The sequence below is a fragment of the Tasmannia lanceolata genome, unplaced genomic scaffold (genome assembly GCF_043159265.1).
Source record: "Tasmannia lanceolata isolate RefF3 unplaced genomic scaffold, GAP_Taslan_0.1 ptg000016l, whole genome shotgun sequence".
Taxonomy (NCBI): domain Eukaryota; kingdom Viridiplantae; phylum Streptophyta; class Magnoliopsida; order Canellales; family Winteraceae; genus Tasmannia; species Tasmannia lanceolata.
In genome coordinates, this window is record NW_027518693.1 from 20,590,209 (window position 1) to 20,597,809 (window position 7,601).

The following is a 7,601-nucleotide window of genomic DNA, read 5'->3' on the forward strand; positions in this document are numbered from 1 at the left end:
TGAGGTTTTATCTGCGAATTTTTCTGAAACCCTAACCTTCCAACATCTCGTCAAGAGGAGAAGCGTTGTAATTCAGATCGATTCAACAAGATACAGTGACCTTTCGGATTCGCGTTCACCGGGAAGGAAAAACCCAAACCCTAACCCTAACCCTAATCCGGTGCACCAGAAACCCTAGATTTTACAGGTCGATCAAGATACAAAAAGAGAGGAGAAAAAAATTCGTACCTGGAGTGCAAAAACGAAGGTCGAGTGGAGCTCGATACAGCAAAAAATCTTCCTATTTTTTACCATTTTTTTCCCTAGGCGGTGGTTTTAAGGAGAGAAAGTTTGACCATCAAGATATTACTCATCCGCCGTACACGTGGCGTAATGTTAGAAGTGTTGATCTGGTGGGCCACCATCAAGCCATCAAGCGACACGGCGATATCATCCGTTTACTCAAGTGGCTGCGAAAATCAACGGCTAATCTCTTTCGATGATAGGCAGAGATCATCAGATCCTGATGTAATTGGGACCAATGGATTGGGTTCAGGGTGCTAGATTAATGGCCCCGATCATTTGTCACACATTATATCTTATCCAAATTAATTTGAACAAGCATTATTCCAGTTTTTGTCTTCTTCTGTTTGGATGTGTGGCTAACGAGGAACCTCACTCCACTCCTATAAAGGAATAGGAATAGGAAGCTAAAGGAATAGGAATAGGAAGCTCTTTAGCTCGTATAGGTGCAGGCTAAGACAGTAGTGGGATAAGTACTCAATACAGGACACATCATCGAGTACTGAATCGGACTGAGATTGATCCTGAAAGAGCTTAATATCTGTGTAGAATAAATCACGCTTTGTGACGTGGATGTTCTTGAGGCAGAGCTGGTGAACTAGGGTTAGGATTTTGGTTGTGATGGTGGTTTTCCGAACAGTGGAGAGATTTGAGAATGATCTGAGAGAGGTTTTGTCTTTGAGAACAATGCGATCGAGCTCTGGAACGTAGAGTTGGTTTGCGTTGCTTCGAGAAGGGATGGCGAAGGAGAATCCGTTGCCGGAGAGGATGGAGGAGGCGATGCGGAGGACGGTGGATTCGACGGAGAGTTGGACGAAGGCGGGGGAGAGATCGGAGACTTCTCGGCATTGGGAGGCGAGGTTTAGGTCAGCTAGGGTTAGGGTTTTGGAGGATGAGGATGAGGGGTTTTGGTAGGAGGTGAATATTTGTTTTAAGGAGGAGAGGATTTCGGAGTCGGGTTTCAGGCGGTTTTTGAAGGAGAGGATTTCCAAGTCAGATGAGCCGTAATTTTTTATAAAAATAAAAAAATAATTCAAAAAATAGAAATAATGTAAAAATAAGTATTAAAGTATCATTAGTAACTAAATCATTAGTGAAATGGATCATATTTTTCTACAAAAAATGAATACATTATATTTGACAAAAATGCAAAGAGTCGATATGGTGACAAAAAGGAAAAGAGCCTAAGAAAGCCCATGATCAATACATGCATTGTGTTACATTAAATTCAAAATTTTACAAGGGCTTCCGCTCAGACAATTTCTTCTCGATGAATATAAGAGTAGGCACATCAGTAGTGTGGATCATAGCCACTCTCGTAGTGGCTATATGGAAATTGATGGATTCTTTGGTCGGTGTAATTATGGTTATCAATCGACTTACTCTCAGAATATTCAGGAAATATGCCAAATGTGTTTATATTATGCTGCCATGTATAGCCAATATTCGGATCCATCTCTAGAGCACCATGCAAATCATAAGCGTCAACGTCCCCAGTGTAGTGTTGATACGGATCACGGTCATCATAATCATGTTGATCATCAGATCCAACAAAATATTCATGACCCGCAGCGTCTCCATGCGCATCAGGGTTGGGCTCATCAACACCTTCATTATAAACTGCAAAGTCACCTCCGTCGTCTCCATCACCATCATCATTATCACTAGGCTCATCATTTATGCAATGCTGATGTCTATCAGAACTGTCACTTGACCCACCTTCATTTGTCGGTGACTCCTCACATTCCATCTCTTTTCGTCTACTTGCCTGAACATCTAAAAGTGGTGGTTCCTTCTCAACTAACCATTCCTCAGCATTTTCTTCAGCAAAAATTATATCCAAATCGATTGGACCTTTGGGACCACTTCTGACATTTCGTTCTCGCAATCTCAAATTGTAATGGACATACACTAGTTTTTCCATCTTCTTCACTGCAAGCCTGTTTCTCTTCTTTGTATGAATGTGAGCAAATGTACTCCAATTGCGCTCACATCCTGAAGATGAGCAAGTTTGGCATAACACAATCACAGCAATCCTTTGCAATTCAGGATGCTTCGTACCATGTAAACTCCACCACTCCGCTGTATTTAATAAAAACGTAAAAAATAATTATTCATATAAATTTGATAGAATCATGTCAAATAGTAATCATATGTTATTTACAATTACATCGTAATAAATTACCTGGGTCCATTGATGATTTGGATCTCAATGCATCTTCACTCCCAAAATTACCAATAACATCTCGAAACTCCGCAATCTTATAAATAAAAAGAGAATGCATCAGTAATACTACATAAGATACTATTGAATCTAATGAAAGGAATTTATAATGAATAAATTATGTTTGATTGGTAAATATTTATACTTGAATTGATGCGTTCATTCGCTTTGAGGAACTTGGCTCCAAGCGGTTGATGCACTTTAATAACCCTTCCATAATTTCCGGGTGATTGGACATTCTACCACCATACTGAAATATTGGATTTAAATAGTAGCCTGCAAAAGTTAAGTTAATCAGAATTTTCAGATGTTTTTACCAACAAAATTCTCAACATTACATTAGAAAAAACTAGCTTGTATACCTGCTGCATGAAGAGGGTGATGGAGTTGCGCTGCCCATCGCTTGTCAATGATATCCCACAACTTTTTGCATTAGTTTTTCGTTAGTTTTTGTATCTCCTCCTTTGAACGATCGATAGCTTCATATATAAACCCCATAGCAGGTCTTTCTTCCGAATCTACCATTCTTAGCACGGTAACAAGTGGCTGTGTGACTTTGATGATTTGCTGAATATTTTCCCAAAACTTTCGATCTGTTATAATTTGTTCAACGTCTCTTCCATCTGCCAGTTTTGCATAGAAGGATCCATTCCATTCTTTCGAAGCCAACAAGCTTTTCAACCCTGCTTGACACTCATTTATGCTAGAAAGTGATAGGTATGCGATAGCAAATCGTGTGACAGCGAGCCTAATAATATCTTTTTGACCAGTATGATGTTTCATCCAATTTAGGACTTGTGACTGATTATAAATAAATTTTGTTATCTTTCTTCCTTTCTCAATCCACTCTTTTAATTCTGGCAAGTCTCCTATCTCCTCCAGCATTAAGTCAATGCAATGTGCCGCACAAGGGGCCCAAAAAAGATTTTTCTTTTCTCCATCAATAGTCTTCCAGCTGCTTTATAGTTCGCTGCATTATTAGTTACAAACTGAACAACATATTTTTCTCCAACTTCTTCAACCACTTTGTCAAATAGTTTGAATAAATATTTTGCGTTCTTCTGCTCACTTGAAGCATCAATGCATTTAAGGAACACTGTCCCTCGAGGACAATATGCCAAAAAGTTTATCAGTGTCCTTCCATTGATGTCTTTCCAGCCATCGGCCATAATTGTACATCTCGATCTGTCCCATATTCTTTTAAAGTCATTAACATATTGTCTGACATCTTCAACCTCTGCATCTAATATGGACCTCCAAGTTCGTATGGAGTTGGTGGATTAACTCCAGGTCCTACTTGTTGCGCTGTTTCTATGGCCGCCCTATAGTATGGATTGGAAGCCGCATGAAATGGCAGTCCGGCAAAATACCATAGTCTTCCCACCACCCTGCCCAACTTCTTCTTCAAGTCTTTCCCCCATGCTGCTCTTAAAGTAGGTTGTCGTGATGGGGGTACAAACGTAAGTGGGTCTAAAGTTCCAGTCCTTGTAGGAACCTCGTGATAAGAGGCTGAAAGAAAACCTCTGCCCGTACCTGTGGGCCCTATCGCCGATGGGCCAATATCAGAACTTCGTGCTGCCACAAATGGACCAGCATCAGACCTACGTCTAGGTGCAAATGACGGGTCTGCATCTGACCTACGTGAAGGTCCTGATGATGAGCCAGCTCCATCTCGTGCGATGCGTTGTGCTTCCATTTCCATAAAGAATGTACGTTGACTAGCTTTCCTCGCCGCACGCATATCTCTATCTAGCATGTCTTCTTCTTGTGTGCCTCGTTCTTCAGCAATCTGTTCGTTCACGTTCTTTACTGCTTGTTTCTCCTCTTTATAATTTTTGAGGGCAGCTCTCATTTCTTTCATCACTTGTTCAGGCACGCTTGGACACCCGGCAACGTTGCCATGTAACTTAGCAAGATGATGTTTAAAGCGATTAATCCCACCGGTAGTGATTTTGTTACAATAAATACAACGCACCATTTTTCTCGATGGTGGATTCGACATCGTCCCATGCTCCCATGCAGGATCAAGCGGCATTGTGTGTCACTATATCTAGAAAAGTGTAAAAATAGGAGAGGACTGTCATTACTAAAATAAGGGATTAGATTATATGAGTTTCTATATGGTGTAATCCCCTATAGTCCATTATTTTTCAAGAAGTACTATAAGGCTTAAAATATAACATGATCCCAACTGTCCATTGGATGAGCCACAATGTAAATGCATTGTGGCCCAAAAATTATTTACATAGGATGATCCCAACCCTCTGATCTATAGAACTTTCCATAATATGCAGTTATCAATAGATTTAGGATCATCTTGTGGCAATCATTTTTTTGGGCACAACCTATTGATGTTTTGACCCAACAAATAGATGGTTTGGATCATCCTATGCGTGAGCCATACAAAAAATATACCAGATGTATTATTTTTCAAGAAGTACTGTAAGGCTCACATTTAGACCTGGCAAACGGGTGGGTCGGGCCCGGTCAACCCGCGGGTGATGCGGGTGCGGGTCCACGGGTCGGGTGAGGAAATGACCCGCATTTCTGCGGGTCAAAATTTAGGTGACCCGCGCGGCCCGCGGGTGGGCCGGGTCAACCCGCGGGTCACCCGCATATGGAGATTGTAATAATTATTCTGATTTGACAGCATCTGTTTTTTTCGTAATTGTCATAACCTTCTATATTTTATTGGTATTTTTTCGTAATTTTACAATTTTATAATCAATTTTAGAATCATTTTTAGGTAATTTTTCATTTAAAACTTTATAATTTAGCTATTTTACTTTTTTTCTGTGTAATGATTACTTTTTTCAGTTTTTTTTTCGTTTGCTAGCGACATTCGCCATGTGCGTATCTTTGCACCACGATGGCCACTTGCCGAGAAATTGCCATAGGAGAAGCTTGGTAGCAAATTCTTATAAAATAAAAAACAGATGGAAATGTTATCAACACTACTGTTTCTTATGAGCACACTCTCACTTTATTAAAAGTATGGTATGGCCCACACCATAGGATGATCCAAACCGTCCATTAGATGGGCCATAGCCTAAATAGGTTATACTCCAAAAATCATTTCCATAGGATGATCCTAACCCTCCAATCTGAATGTTAGAGGGTTGATCCTAACCCTCTATAGATCGGAGGGTTAGAATCAACCAATGGAAATAATTTTGGGGCATAACCTATTTAGGCTATGGCCCATCTAATGGACAGTTTGGATCATCCTATGGCATAAGCCATACAAGAAAGAGATCATCCAAAAGTTATAGCCATTTAAAGTAATAAGTATTGAAATGAATATTTGAGCATAACCTACTTACGTTGTCACCTATCAAATGGACGGCTCAGATGATCAAACCAATTAAAATAGATATGACAGGGGATTATCCAACGGTTTGGATTATCCAACATTAAAAGTTTAATTGCAGCTAACTTTTTCATAGAAAAATGGGTAGCCGCCCAGTACACCTATGCTATGCTATGCTAAGCCTGTGTTTAATAAATGGCATTAAATGGGTGATTCGGGCACTCCTCACTTTATTAAAAGTTTAAAATTATATGTGCTCCATTGTTTACTCGGGACAGCCACCTCAAGGTCCTCAAGTGTGTTTGTACTTTGTAGCATTTCTTTAACTTAAAGGGGCTGTCCCAAGTAAGAACAAGGGCCCAACATGTCATTTAATGCACTGTACCCCATTTTTCTTTCTTGGGACAGCCACCTTCATGTGTCTATGTCTGTTCTTTTACAAAGATGGGGGGCTGTCCCGGGTAAGACAGGGCCGGATGTATAATTTCCCTAATAAATACTTTATTGAGGGTTTCATTACCTCAGCAGATAAAGAAACTAGAAAAGAACATTTCTTCTTCCTCCTAACAAAGAAATGCACGAAAACCAGAGAATTTTTCTTCTTCTGCCGAAAATTGAAAGCCCAACTAGTAGGAAACCCCGCAAGGAGGGTTTATCATAGGCTTTAGGTGTGGGTTTGCTTCCACAAAAAGAAAACAGTGGATGAAGGCAATGGCAAAAGGTTTTTGCACAAGAAACTAAGGGAGATTGAGCTTTTCTTTGAATGAATAGAAATGTGAGACATTCAGCACAGATTTATAGGTATGAATCGTATCATTTTTGTTGAATAAATCAAGCACGGATCTTTCTTTTTTTTGTCTTTTTAAGCCTTAGATTCAGAAATATGTTTTGGGAAGATCAACCAGTGGGAGAAGTCACGGATCGCCAAGATTCTCCTGCTAGTCGATCCCATCCAAGAGAAAAATAATATTCGTGTTTGACTCGGCCCGGACTCGCCGAGTCTGCTACTCCAAAATGCGGTCTTCACGAAACCGAGTCAACTCTGCCGAGTTCCGTGCCGAGTCAACGAGTTTTTAAACACTGATCCAAACTGTTCACTTTGATAGCACCTCACTCAAGATCAACAATGGCATTGTGGATCCTTCCTTTGATTGATCCAAACCGTTCACTTGATAGGACTTGCTTTGAATTTTCTGATTTTGACGCTCCAGACAATGGGAATGGCAGAAGTTATACGATGAAAGGCCTTATTAGCTCGTATGCATCATCACAGGCACACTTTTTAAGATGCTGCTGTTGGATCAAATATCAAGAGCTGTACTTCTGTCGTACCACAAATAATAGCTCATATGGCGGCATTCCGTAAGCACACTTTTTAAGATGCTGTTGTTGGATCAAATATCAAGAGCGGTACTTCTGTCGTACCACAAATAAGAGCTCATATGGCGGCATTCCGTATACCACCTGAGATTCCATTCTGTTGGTTTCAACAATACCATTACAAAATCTCTTGCTGAGGGCACGTTTGACTGCCAGGAATTGTTTTTCATGATAAATCAGTGTCTCTAGAGTGGAGATGAGGGCGTAGTTGCTAAAAACCAGGAAACAAAATCCCGTCTTGAGTAGAGTTTTTTGTTTCCATGGCTGTAGCAACTTCATAGTTTTGGGATTTTGTGGCTATTTATCATGAACAACAATTCTTCCCTGCTGCCATAATGATTTCTAGAATGGCAAACAAATGCACCATCAAGTTTGGTAAACTATCATTTGGTAAATACAATTTTA

General features: G+C 40.1%; 1 long non-coding RNA gene across 2 annotated transcripts in view; it reads left to right on the top strand.

Moving 5' to 3' along the window:
• The window catches only part of LOC143849104 (uncharacterized), a 39,262-nt gene that overhangs the window by 24,759 nt on the left and 6,902 nt on the right, over positions 1-7,601 (top strand). The gene's annotated exons all lie outside the window — the stretch shown is intronic.